Below are 14,068 nucleotides of genomic sequence, written 5' to 3' on the forward strand. Positions count from 1 at the left end.
CCTCTTGACATACTCCAGAAGTAAAGTGTATACCTCTGTCATTCTCAATCACCTCTGGTATTCCATACTGACACACACTAGGACATATTCATAGGTCCCACTCTTAGGAAACTGGATGAAATTATTCTGCAATCGCTGAAAATTAGCGCCTGGCATTAAGGTCAGGACTGCCAGCTTTTGGCAATTTGGCCTTCCGCCCATCACACCCATAGCAATCCAACAGGGAGAGCCAGTCCCGTCTTCAGATATCTAGCTATGTGCAAAACCTTGTGTCTCGCAACTGTCAGTAAGCGGCTATCCCAGAGCCCAGTTACATATACCTACACTCTATCGGTAGCCAAAAACTGTAGAGTCGTATTGAAACCATGGGTAAAGGAAGCGTACAGAGCGTAAAAACACAACCTCAAGTGAAAATCTATGCGTCAATACCAGAATCTCTCTCTGAAGCGTTAATATTATTTTTACATTCAAGCTCATCTTCTGTAATTGTGCAGAAAAGAATAAAGCAGTCTTCTGGGGAATAAGAGCTGTCTCACAGGGATGTTGCATATCAATAATCATACTGTAATACTGCACAACATTAATATAAAACAATACACGATGTAGCAGAGCTGAATAACGACACAGGAAGGCGAGGAAGCAGTAGGGATAGGAAAAGTTAAAGCATGAATACAAGGCAGGAAATGATATGTAGCAGAGCTATTGCTGCGCTGCTTATAGAAAGACAAAAAAGACAAACAAACAGAAAGATAATTTTACCTGATAGGGAGCAAGTTCATAAATGCTGAAGCTGTACACCTGGCACTGACACCGCAGCCGACCCCTCTCCCCTAGGAGAAGTCAAGAGAAATCTCTTGCCCCGGGGTACTGCTTCATCCAAGAGAAGTAGGCCGGTGCTCCACGTTCAGTAAGAAGTGTATAGTTTTTAGCAATCTCGCTGGTGGGCTCCAACTGATAAAGCAGTGATAAAGAAGTACGCCTAAATCAGGTAAAATTGAATATAAGAGTCACTAGTGACAGCGACCTTAACCAGAACTCAGACACGATATCCGAATGTAGTCAAAGTCAGTAAGAATGCCTGGTGAGCCAGGCACCCAACTTTTATTGAGTATTAAAAGAAGGTGTGGTTAACATATAGAGAGGGGAGGCATATTCAAATGAGATATAGGTAAAACATATGGGAGTATACATTATTGGCAGGTAAATGACTTTCTCAGGCTCTAAATATCACATTTGACATAGAGACATTGGAATTCACAGATGTTGCAAAATTACACAATAATAGGATAACCCCTCCGCACTCTCATGCTCCACGCATCCTGATTCCACGATAGAAGATAATTTCATAATGCAAAAACATCCTTGTACTAATCACCATGTGTACGTGACATGCTAAATCAGCACACAGTTCATGACTAGGCCAGCGTGTTCTCATCTGAAGGCCTTAAAGGGATTTTCAGAGTGAACCAATGTCATGAACCAAACTATATCTTTTACAGCAGATAATACAGGTCTGTGCAGTATGGAGAGACAGTCTACTGTACAGCAGATAATACAGGTCTGTGCAGTATGGAGAGACAGTCTACTGTACAGCAGATAATACAGGTCTGTGCAGTATGGAGAGACAGTCTACTGTACAGCAGATAATACAGGTCTGTGCAGTATGGAGAGACAGTCTACTGTACAGCAGATAATACAGGTCTGTGCAGTATGGAGAGACAGTCTACTGTACAGCAGATAATACAGGTCTGTGTAGTATGGAGAGACAGTATACTGTACAGCAGATAATACAGGTCTGTGTAGTATGGAGAGACAGTCTACTGTACAGCAGATAATACGGGTCTGTGCAGTATGGAGAGACAGTCTACTGTACAGCAGATAATACGGGTCTGTGCAGTATGGAGAGACAGTCTACTGTACAGCAGATAATACAGGTCTGTGTAGTATGGAGGGGCAGTCTACTGTACAGCAGATAATACAGGTCTGTGCAGTATGGAGAGACAGTCTACTGTACAGCAGATAATACAGGTCTGTGCAGTATGGAGAGACAGTCTACTGTACAGCAGATAATACGGGTCTGTGTAGTATGGAGAGACAGTCTACTGTACAGCAGATAATACAGGTCTGTGCAGTATGGAGAGACAGTCTACTGTACAGCAGATAATACAGGTCTGTGCAGTATGGAGAGACAGTCTACTGTACAGCAGATAATACGGGTCTGTGTAGTATGGAGAGACAGTCTACTGTACAGCAGATAATACAGGTCTGTGCAGTATGGAGAGACAGTCTACTGTACGGCAGATAATACAGGTCTGTGCAGTATGGAGAGAGTCTACTGTACAGCAGATAATACAGGTCTGTGCAGTATGGAGAGACAGTCTACTGTACAGCAGATACTACAGGTCTGTGTAGTATTGAGGGGCAGTCTACTGTACAGCAGATAATACGGGTCTGTGTAGTATAGAGAGACAGTCTACTGTACAGCAGATAATATGGGTCTGTGTAGTATGGAGAGACAGTCTACTGTATAGCAGATAATACAGGTCTGTGTAGTATGGAGAGACAGTCTACTGTACGGCCGATGATACAGGTCTGTGCAGTATGGAGAGACAGTCTACTGTACGGCCGATGATACAGGTCTGTGTAGTATGGAGAGACAGTCTACTGTACAGCAGATAATACAGGTCTGAGTAGTATGGAGAGACAGTCTACTGTACAGCAGATAATACAGGTCTGTGCAGTATGGAGGGACAGTCTACTGTACAGCAGATAATACAGGTATGTGCAGTATGGAGAGACAGTCTACTGTACAGCAGATAATACAGGTCTGTGTAGTATGGAGAGACAGTCTACTGTACGGCAGATAATACGGGTCTGTGCAGTATGGAGAGACAGTCTACTGTACAGCAGATAATACAGGTCTGTGTAGTATGGAGAGACAGTCTACTGTACAGCAGATAATACAGGTCTGTGCAGTATGGAGAGACAGTCTACTGTACAGCAGTTAATACAGGTCTGTGCAGTATGGAGAGACAGTCTCCTGTACAGCGGATAATACAGGTCTGTGTAGTATGGAGAGACAGTCTACTGTACAGCAGATAATACGGGTCTGTGTAGTATGGAGAGACAGTCTACTGTACAGCAGATAATACGGGTCTGTGTAGTATGGAGAGACAGTCTACTGTACAGCAGATAATACAGGTCTGTGTAGTATGGAGAGACAGTCTACTGTACAGCAGATAATACAGGTCTGTGTAGTATGGAGAGACAGTCTACTGTACACCAGATAATACAGGTCTGTGCAGTATGGAGAGACAGTCTACTGTACAGCAGATAATACAGGTCTGTGTAGTATGGAGAGACAGTCTACTGTACAGCAGACAATACAGGTCTGTGCAGTATGGAGAGACAGTCTCCTGTACAGCAGATAATACAGGTCTGCACAGTATGGAGAGACAGCCTACTGTATGGCAGATAATACAGGTCTGTGTAGTATGGAGAGACAGTCTACTGTACAGCAGATAATACAGGTCTGTGCAGTATGGAGAGACAGTCTCCTGTACAGCAGATAATACAGGTCTGTGTAGTATAGAGAGACAGCCTACTGTATGGCAGATAATACAGGTCTGTGTAGTATGGAGAGACAGCCTACTGTATGGCAGATAATACAGGTCTGTGTAGTATGGAGAGACAGTCTACTGTACAGCAGATAATACAGGTCTGCGCAGTATGGAGAGACAGTCTACTGTACAGCAGATAATACAGGTCTATGTAGTATGGAGAGACAGTCTACTGTACAGCAGATAATACAGGTCTGTGCAGTATGGAGAGACAGTCTACTGTACAGCAGTTAATACAGGTCTGTGCAGTATGGAGAGACAGTCTCCTGTACAGCGGATAATACAGGTCTGTGTAGTATGGAGAGACAGTCTACTGTACAGCAGATAATACGGGTCTGTGTAGTATGGAGAGACAGTCTACTGTACAGCAGATAATACGGGTCTGTGTAGTATGGAGAGACAGTCTACTGTACAGCAGATAATACAGGTCTGTGTAGTATGGAGAGACAGTCTACTGTACAGCAGATAATACAGGTCTGTGTAGTATGGAGAGACAGTCTACTGTACACCAGATAATACAGGTCTGTGCAGTATGGAGAGACAGTCTACTGTACAGCAGATAATACAGGTCTGTGTAGTATGGAGAGACAGTCTACTGTACAGCAGACAATACAGGTCTGTGCAGTATGGAGAGACAGTCTCCTGTACAGCAGATAATACAGGTCTGCACAGTATGGAGAGACAGCCTACTGTATGGCAGATAATACAGGTCTGTGTAGTATGGAGAGACAGTCTACTGTACAGCAGATAATACAGGTCTGTGCAGTATGGAGAGACAGTCTCCTGTACAGCAGATAATACAGGTCTGTGTAGTATAGAGAGACAGCCTACTGTACAGCAGATAATACAGGTCTGTGTAGTATGGAGAGACAGTCTACTGTACAGCAGATAATACAGGTCTGCGCAGTATGGAGAGACAGTCTACTGTACAGCAGATAATACAGGTCTGTGTAGTATGGAGAGGCAGTCTACTGTACAGCAGATAATACGGGTCTGTGTAGTATGGAGAGACAGTCTACTGTACAGCAGATAATATGGGTCTGTGTAGTATGGAGAGACAGTCTACTGTATAGCAGATAATACAGGTCTGTGTAGTATGGAGGGACAGTCTACTGTACAGCAGATAATACAGGTCTGTGTAGTATGGAGAGACAGTCTACTGTACGGCCGATGATAGAGGTCTGTGTAGTATGGAGAGACAGTCTACTGTACGGCAGATAATACAGGTCTGTGTAGTAAGGAGGGGCAGTCTACTGTACAGCAGATAATACAGGTCTGTGCAGTATGGAGAGACAGTCTCCTGTATAGCAGATAATACAGGTCTGTGTAGTATGGAGAGACAGTCTACTGTACAGCAGATAATACAGGTCTGTGCAGTATGGAGAGACAGTCTGCTGTACAGCGGATAATACAGGTCTGTGTAGTATGGAGAGACAGTCTACTGTACAGCAGATAATACAGGTCTGTGTAGTATGGAGAGACAGTCTACTGTACAGCAGATAATACGGGTCTGTGCAGTATGGAGAGACAGTCTACTGTACAGCAGATAATACAGTTCTGTGCAGTATGGAGAGACAGTCTACTGTACAGCAGATAATACAGATCTGTGTAGTATGGAGAGACAGTCTACTGTACAGCAGATAATACAGATCTGTGTAGTATGGAGAGACAGTCTACAGTACAGCAGATAATACCGGTCTGTGTAGTATGGAGAGACAGTCTACTGTACAGCAGATAATACAGGTCTGTGTATTATGGAGAGACAGTCTACTGTATAGCAGATAATACAGGTCTGTGTAGTATGGAGAGACAGTCTACTGTACAGCAGATAATACAGGTCTGTGTAGTATGGAGAGGCAGTCTACTGTACAGCAGATAATACAGGTCTGTGTAGTATGGAGAGACAGTCTACTGTACAGCAGATAATACAGGTCTGTGTAGTATGGAGGGACAGTCTACTGTACAGCAGATAATACAGGTCTGTGTAGTATGGAGAGACAGTCTACTGTACAGCAGATAATACAGGTCTGTGTAGTATGGAGAGACAGTCTACTGTACAGCGGATAATACAGGTCTGTGTAGTATGGAGAGACAGTCTACTGTACAGCAGATAATACAGGTCTGTGTAGTATGGAGAGACAGTCTACTGTACAGCAGATAATACGGGTCTGTGTAGTATGGAGAGACAGTCTACTGTACAGCAGATAATACGGGTCTGTGTAGTATGGAGAGACAGTCTACTGTACGGCAGATAATACAGGTCTATGTGGTATGGAGAGACAGTCTACTGTACAGCAGATAATACAGGTCTGTGTAGTATGGAGAGGCAGTCTACTGTACAGCAGATAATAGAGGTCTGTGTAGTATGGAGAGACAGTCTACTGTACGGCAGATAATACGGGTCTGTGTAGTATGGAGAGACAGTCTACTGTACGGCAGATAATACAGATCTGTGCAGTATGGAGAGACAGTCTCCTGTATAGCAGATAATACAGGTCTGTGTAGTATGGAGAAACAGTCTGCTGTACAGCGGATAATACAGGTCTGTGCAGTATGGAGAGACAGTCTACTGTACAGCAGATAATACAGGTCTGTGCAGTATGGAGAGACAGTCTACTGTACAGCAGATATAACAGGTCTGTGTAGTATGGAGAGACAGTCTACTGTACAGCAGATAATACAGGTCTGTGTAGTATGGAGAGACAGTCTACTGCACAGCAGATAATACAGGTCTGTGCAGTATGGAGGGGTAGTCTACTGTACAGCGGATAATACAGGTCTGTGTAGTATGGAGAGACAGTCTACTGTACAGCAGATAATACAGGTCTGTGTAGTATGGAGAGACAGTCTACTGTACAGCAGATAATACGGGTCTGTGTAGTATGGAGAGACAGTCTACTGTACAGCAGATAATACAGGTCTGTGTAGTATGGAGGGGTAGTCTACTGTACAGCGGATAATACAGGTCTGTGTAGTATGGAGGGGTAGTCTACTGTACAGCGGATAATACAGGTCTGTGTAGTATGGAGAGACAGTCTACTGTACAGCAGATAATACAGGTCTGTGTAGTATGGAGAGACAGTCTACTGTACAGCAGATAATACGGGTCTGTGTAGTATGGAGAGACAGTCTACTGTACAGCAGATAATACAGGTCTGTGTAGTATGGAGAGACAGTCTACTGTACAGCAGATAATACAGGTCTGTGTAGTATGGAGAGACAGTCTACTGCACAGCAGATAATACAGGTCTGTGTAGTATGGAGAGACAGTCTACTGTACAGCAGATAATACAGCTCTGTGTAGTATGGAGGGGTAGTCTACTGTACAGCGGATAATACAGGTCTGTGTAGTATGGAGAGACAGTCTACTGTACAGCAGATAATACAGGTCTGTGTAGTATGGAGAGACAGTCTACTGTACAGCAGATAATACGGGTCTGTGTAGTATGGAGAGACAGTCTACTGTACAGCAGATAATACAGGTCTGTGTAGTATGGAGAGACAGTCTACTGTACAGCAGATAATACAGGTCTGTGTAGTATGGAGAGACAGTCTACTGCACAGCAGATAATACAGGTCTGTGTAGTATGGAGAGACAGTCTACTGTACAGCAGATAATACAGCTCTGTGTAGTATGGAGGGGTAGTCTACTGTACAGCGGATAATACAGGTCTGTGTAGTATGGAGAGACAGTCTGCTGTACAGCAGATAATACAGGTCTGTGTAGTATGGAGAGACAGTCTACTGTACAGCAGATAATACGGGTCTGTGTAGTATGGAGAGACAGTCTACTGTACAGCAGATAATACAGGTCTGTGTAGTATGGAGAGACAGTCTACTGCACAGCAGATAATACAGGTCTGTGCAGTATGGAGAGACAGTCTACTGTACAGCAGATAATACAGGTCTGTGTAGTATGGAGAGACAGTCTACTGTACAGCAAATAATACAGCTCTGTGTAGTATGGAGAGACAGTCTACTGTACAGCAGATAATACAGGTCTGTGTAGTATGGAGAGACAGTCTACTGTACGGCAGATAATACAGGTCTATGTGGTATGGAGAGACAGTCTACTGTACAGCGGATAATACAGGTCTGTGTAGTATGGAGAGACAGTCTACTGTACAGCAGATAATACAGGTCTGTGTAGTACGGAGAGACAGTCTACTGTACAGCAGATAATACAGGTCTGTGTAGTATGGAGAGACAGTCTACTGTACAGCAGATAATACGGGTCTGTGTAGTATGGAGAGACAGTCTACTGTACAGCAGATAATACAGGTCTGTGTAGTATGGAGAGACAGTCTACTGTACAGCAGATAATACAGATCTGTGTAGTATGGAGGGGCAGTCTACTGTACAGCAGATAATACAGGTCTGTGTAGTATGGAGAGACAGTCTACTGTACGGCAGATAATACAGGTCTGTGTAGTATGGAGAGACAGTCTACTGTACAGCAGATAATACAGGTCTGTGTAGTATGGAGAGACAGTCTACTGTACAGCAGATAATACAGGTCTGTGTAGTATGGAGAGACAGTCTACTGTACGGCAGATAATACAGGTCTGTGTAGTATGGAGAGACAGTCTACTGTACAGCAGATAATACAGGTCTGTGTAGTATGGAGAGACAGTCTACTGTACGGCAGATAATACAGGTCTGTGTAGTATGGAGAGACAGTCTACTGTACAGCAGATATAACAGGTCTGTGTAGTATGGAGAGACAGTCTACTGTACAGCAGATAATACAGGTCTGTGTAGTATGGAGAGACAGTCTACTGTACAGCAGATAATACGGGTCTGTGTAGTATGGAGAGACAGTCTACTGTACAGCAGATAATACAGGTCTGTGTAGTATGGAGAGACAGTCTACTGTACAGCAGATAATACAGGTCTGTGTAGTATGGAGAGACAGTCTACTGTACAGCAGATAATACAGGTCTGTGTAGTATGGAGAGACAGTCTACTGTACAGCAGATAATACAGGTCTGTGTAGTATGGAGAGACAGTCTACTGTACAGCAGATAATACAGGTCTGTGTAGTATGGAGAGACAGTCTACTGTACAGCAGATAATACAGGTCTGTGTAGTATGGAGGGGCAGTCTACTGTACAGCAGATAATACGGGTCTGTGTAGTATGGAGAGACAGTCTACTGTACAGCAGATAATACAGGTCTGTGTAGTATGGAGAGACAGTCTACTGTACAGCAGATAATACAGGTCTGTGTAGTATGGAGAGACAGTCTACTGTACAGCAGATAATACAGGTCTGTGTAGTATGGAGGGGCAGTCTACTGTACAGCAGATAATACGGGTCTGTGTAGTATGGAGAGACAGTCTACTGTACGGCAGATAATACAGGTCTGTGTAGTATGGAGGGGCAGTCTACTGTACAGCAGATAATACAGGTCTGTGTAGTATGGAGAGACAGTCTACTGTACAGCAGATAATACAGGTCTGTGTAGTATGGAGAGACAGTCTACTGTACAGCAGATAATACGGGTCTGTGTAGTATGGAGAGACAGTCTACTGTACCGCAGATAATACAGGTCTGTGTAGTATGGAGAGACAGTCTACTGTACAGCAGATAATACAGGTCTGTGTAGTATGGAGAGACAGTCTACTGTACAGCAGATAATACAGGTCTGTGTAGTATGGAGGGGCAGTCTACTGTACAGCAGATAATACGGGTCTGTGCAGATTAAGGCCTCCTTCCCACGAACGGATTTACGCCGCGTAAATTCGCGGCAAAAATCCGCTGTGTGGCCCCCTGCTATTAGGTTCTATTGAACCTAATAGCACAATGCTCACGATGCGTAATTCCACCGCGGAATTACGCACCGCGATTTCTCGCGTCCTCACCCGCAGCATGCTCTATTTGCTGCGGGTGAGGACGGGCTGTACGCGCTGACGGCTTCCATTGCAGTCAATGGAAGCCGTCCGTTCACGCTATCTCCCGCTGTAACCAGCGGGAGATAGCGTGAAAAAACGCTTCCCCACCTACCGCCGCAGCGTCATTTGACGCGGCCGGCGCGTCACGTGACACTGCCGGCCACGTCACGTGACGCGGTGGGCGTGTCACACGACGCGACGGCGGTGGGCGGGGAAGCGGCTTCACGCTATCTCCCGCAGGTAAGTATAGGGGCTCTGGGGGGCGCCGTGACGGGCTTCACCGCGTAATATTACGCGGCGGAGCCCGTCACGCTCGTGGGAAGGAGGCCTTAGGGTATCTTTACACAGAGCAACTATTGCTCAGCTAGTTAGTAACACAGTATGTGAGGCTGAAAAAGACATATGTCCATACAGGTCAGCCCATGACTCCCTCAGTGTTGATCCAGAGGAAGGCAAGAAACCCAATGAGGTAGAAAACGGCTTTCCCCATTTAAAGGAAATAATTTCTCCGGGACTGCAATCTGGCAATCGGAATAATCTCTGGATCGCCGACCCTCCTGAGTAATCAGTGATACCATAATATGTAATATTGTAACACTCAAGACAGGCGTCCAGAACCTCAAATACTCTTATACCATATCACCATCACCGCGTTGTCAGGAGAGCGTTCCATAGCCCCACTGCTCTTACAGTATAGAACCCCTTCTATGTTGTATGGAAAGCTTCTTACCACTAGATGTAGAGAGCGCCCCCTTGTTATCATTACCGTTCTGAATATACATTGATGATGAGAGAGATCTCTGTACTGATCCAGGGCCGTACCTTAAGGCTCAGGGGCCCGGGTGCAAATGTTCAGCTTGGGCCCCCTTCCCCAGCCTACACCCTCCCCGTACCTATACCTAGATCCTGCTGCATACAGCTGCCAAACGAATTTCCATACATGATCTGCCCCCTGGCGTAGTCTTTCCAAACGTGAAGCATTTGCGGCACTACATGATCATTTGTTTGTAGCCTATTTAGGGCTTACGGACTTGGTGGATTTTCATCTCCATTTTTCAAAAGCTATAACTTTTTTATTTTTCCGTCGACGCGGCCGTATAAGGGCTTGTTTTTTGCGTGGTGAACTGTAGTTTTTGATGGCGCCATTTTTGGGTACATTGACCATATTGTAAAACTTTTATTATTTTTTATGATAGCAGGGAGAGAAAACGCATCAATTCTGCCATAGATTTTTTGTGTTTTTTACAGCGTTAATCATGCAGCATAAATGACATAATACGTTTTTCCTGCGGGGCGGTACAATTACAGCGATACCAAAATTATTATATATTTTTTAGGTTTTTCCCCTTTTTCTGCGATAAAAACCCTTTTTTTGGACGTTTTTTTTCTAAATCGCTGCATTCAAAGTCCTGTAACTTTTTTATTTCTCCATGGGCAAAGCTCTGTGAGGGCTTATTTTTTGCGAGACGAGCTGTGGCTTTTATTGGTACCATTTTGAGGAACATGCAGCTTTTTAAATGACTTTTATTGCTTTTTTTGGGAGGCAAAATGCTAAAATTTAGCGGGTTTTTGCCGTGCAGAATAAAAAGCATGTTCAAGGTATTGTACGCGTCGTTACGGACACGTCGATACCAAATATGTGGGATTTAATTTTTTTTACCTTTTTTTATGCTAATATGGGTTCCTTTACATTTATTTTTACATTTTTCTTTTTTGTACATTTTTATTGTGTTTTTTGCACTACTTGTGTCCCTCTGGGGGACTTTCACTGCCGCACTGATGATCGCTGTGATAAGGCATGGCAGGACAGAAGTCCTTATCGCTTACACAGCGATCACAGGCTCTGGCAATACAGGACGCCGGTATCTGGCATCCTGTTGCTGTAGCAACCAGCCCGGCTGTCTGAGGTTATATCGCGAGAGCCCGGCAACTTCATGGAGGGAGAGCGCTCCCTCTGCGAACCCTTCCCATGCCGCCATCTACATAGATCGCGGTAGGGAAGGGGTTAACAGCGGGGGGCGCATCTCAGATGCACCCCCGCTGTTGCGGTGGGAGGCCGGCTATCACTGACAGACGGCTCCTGCTGCGGGATAGTGTGAGATCTGTCATTTTGTGGGAAGTACCCTGCTCCCATGATGTATCCTTAGGTCATAGGGAGGGAAGGGGTTAATGTGCCAGAGAATGGCCTCAGGCACTAGGACCCGGGTGTGGCTGCTGTCTTAGACCCCCCCCCCCCCCCATAGCTAGACCCTTGTCAGCAAAAACTAACTTCAAAAACCAAAAAGTATAAAGTAAACCAGTATGTATGACTACACAACCGGAGCCGCACCCATCCTGTGCCGCCTGTTCATGGAGTAGTCATGTATCTGGCATGATGCCATAACCTGGAACTTAGGGCTCCTGTCCACGGGCGGGTTGGAATTGTCCGGCCGCGGGGAATGCAGTGAAAGCTCTCCATAGCATTGCTATGGAGAGCGCAGCCCCCCTGTCCATGAGCGGCAAATCGCAGCAGATAGGCTGACAGCGGGGATCCGTCTGCCGACTCCTGCTCCCGGGCGGATGTCCGCCGTGGGATACCGCAACGCCCGTGGTCAGGCCCCTCACTGAGGAATTACAAGCTCCATGTTGAGCACTAACCGGGTGCTGCTGGCAGCAGTAATTCTGGTAATGTCACCTGTCTCCCCGGGTCTGGGTGCTGCTGTTTACGGATCCACCTACCAGCACATAGTTCTAGTACTCAGGTATTAGAAGCTCCTGTTACCGGACCCCGCAGGGTAGAAGCACATACACACTGCGGCCTCATAGCAGCACAGCATGCACATAGTAAGGCTGCTCTTCTGGGACGGCACACATACCTCAATCAATGGCAGTTCGTGACCCCGGACCTCTTCTCAGCAGGAGGGCACACACACAGCCGACATACACTGTCAGCAGGGGGATGAGCCCTGCAGGAGGATGCCATGCTGTGCCTCCCCCTCCCTCTCCTGCTCCCACCTCAGCGCTTCCTCTCTGGCTCGTGCTGTCGGCCGGACCGCAGTAATCATGCGGCTAACAGCGCGACCGGAATTTACATTTGTTAATGGCGGAGGGTGGCCTCGGGGCCCCATTAAGCTCAGGGGCCAGGTCGCCATTGCAACCCCAGCTACCCCATACGCTACACCTATGTACTGACCCCTGATATATCTATACACAGTTATTAGAGTGCCCCCTTGTTACAGTCCTGGGTATAATAGATGATGGGAGAGATCTCTGTACTGACCCCTGATATATCTATACATAGTTATTAGAGCGCCCTCTTGTTACAGTCCTGGGTATAATAGATGATGGGAGAGATCTCTGTACTGATCCCTGATATATCTATACATAGTTATTAGAGCGCCCCCTTGTTACAGTCCTGGGTATAATAAATGATGGAAGAGATCTCTGTACTGACCCCTGATATATCTATACATAGTTATTAGAGCCCCCCTTGTTACAGTCCTGGGTATAATAGATGATGGGGGAGATCTCTTTACTGACCCCTGATATATTATACATAGTTATAAGAGCGTCCCCTTGTTACAGTCCTGGGTATAATAGATGATGGAGAGATCTCTGTACTGACCCCTGATATATTATACATAGTTATTAGAGCGCCCCCTTGTTACAGTCCTGGGTATAATAAATGATGGAAGAGATCTCTGTACTGACCCCTGATATATCTATACATAGTTATTAGAGCCCCCCTTGTTACAGTCCTGGGTATAATAGATGATGGAGAGATCTCTGTACTGACCCCTGATATATTATACATAGTTATTAGAGCGCCCCCTTGTTACAGTCCTGGGTATAATAGATGATGTTAGAGATCTCTGTACTGACCCCTGATATATTATACATAGTTATTAGAGCGCCCCCTTGTTACAGTCCTGGGTATAATAGATGATGGAGAGATCTCTGTATTGTCCCCTGATATATTATACATAGTTATTAGAGCGCCCCCTTGTTACAGTCCTGGGTATAATAGATGATGGGGGAGATCTCTGTACTGACCCCTGATATATTATACATCGTTATTAGAGCGCCCCCTTGTTACAGTCCTAGGTATAATAGATGATGGGGAGATCTCTGTACTGACCCCTGATATATCTATACATAGTAATTAGAGCGCCCCCTTGTTACAGTCCTGGGTATAATAGATGATGGGAGAGATCTCTGTACTGACCCCTGATATATTATACATCGTTATTAGAGCGCCCCCTTGTTACAGTCCTGGGTATAATAGATGATGGGAGAGATCTCTGTACTGACCCCTGATATATCTATACATAGTTATTAGAGCGCCCCCTTGTTACAGTCCTGGGTATAATAGATGATGGGAGAGATCTCTGTACTGACCCCTGATATATTATACATAGTTATTAGAGCGCCCCCTTGTTACTGTCCTGGGTATAATAGATGATGAGAGAGATCTCTGTACTGACCCCTAATACAGCTAAACATAGTTATTAGGTCACCCCTCAGCTGCCTTTTTTTCTTAAGTAAATAATCCCAATTTTGATACCCTCCCTGTGTA

At 45.3% G+C, this 14,068-nt stretch overlaps 1 protein-coding gene across 1 annotated transcript in view; it reads left to right on the forward strand.

The window, feature by feature from the left end:
• The window catches only part of LOC136607523 (polyunsaturated fatty acid lipoxygenase ALOX15B-like), a 140,909-nt gene that overhangs the window by 59,614 nt on the left and 67,227 nt on the right, over nt 1-14,068 (forward strand). The gene's annotated exons all lie outside the window — the stretch shown is intronic.

This window comes from Eleutherodactylus coqui, chromosome 1 (genome assembly GCF_035609145.1).
Source record: "Eleutherodactylus coqui strain aEleCoq1 chromosome 1, aEleCoq1.hap1, whole genome shotgun sequence".
NCBI classification, from domain to species: Eukaryota; Metazoa; Chordata; class Amphibia; order Anura; family Eleutherodactylidae; genus Eleutherodactylus; species Eleutherodactylus coqui.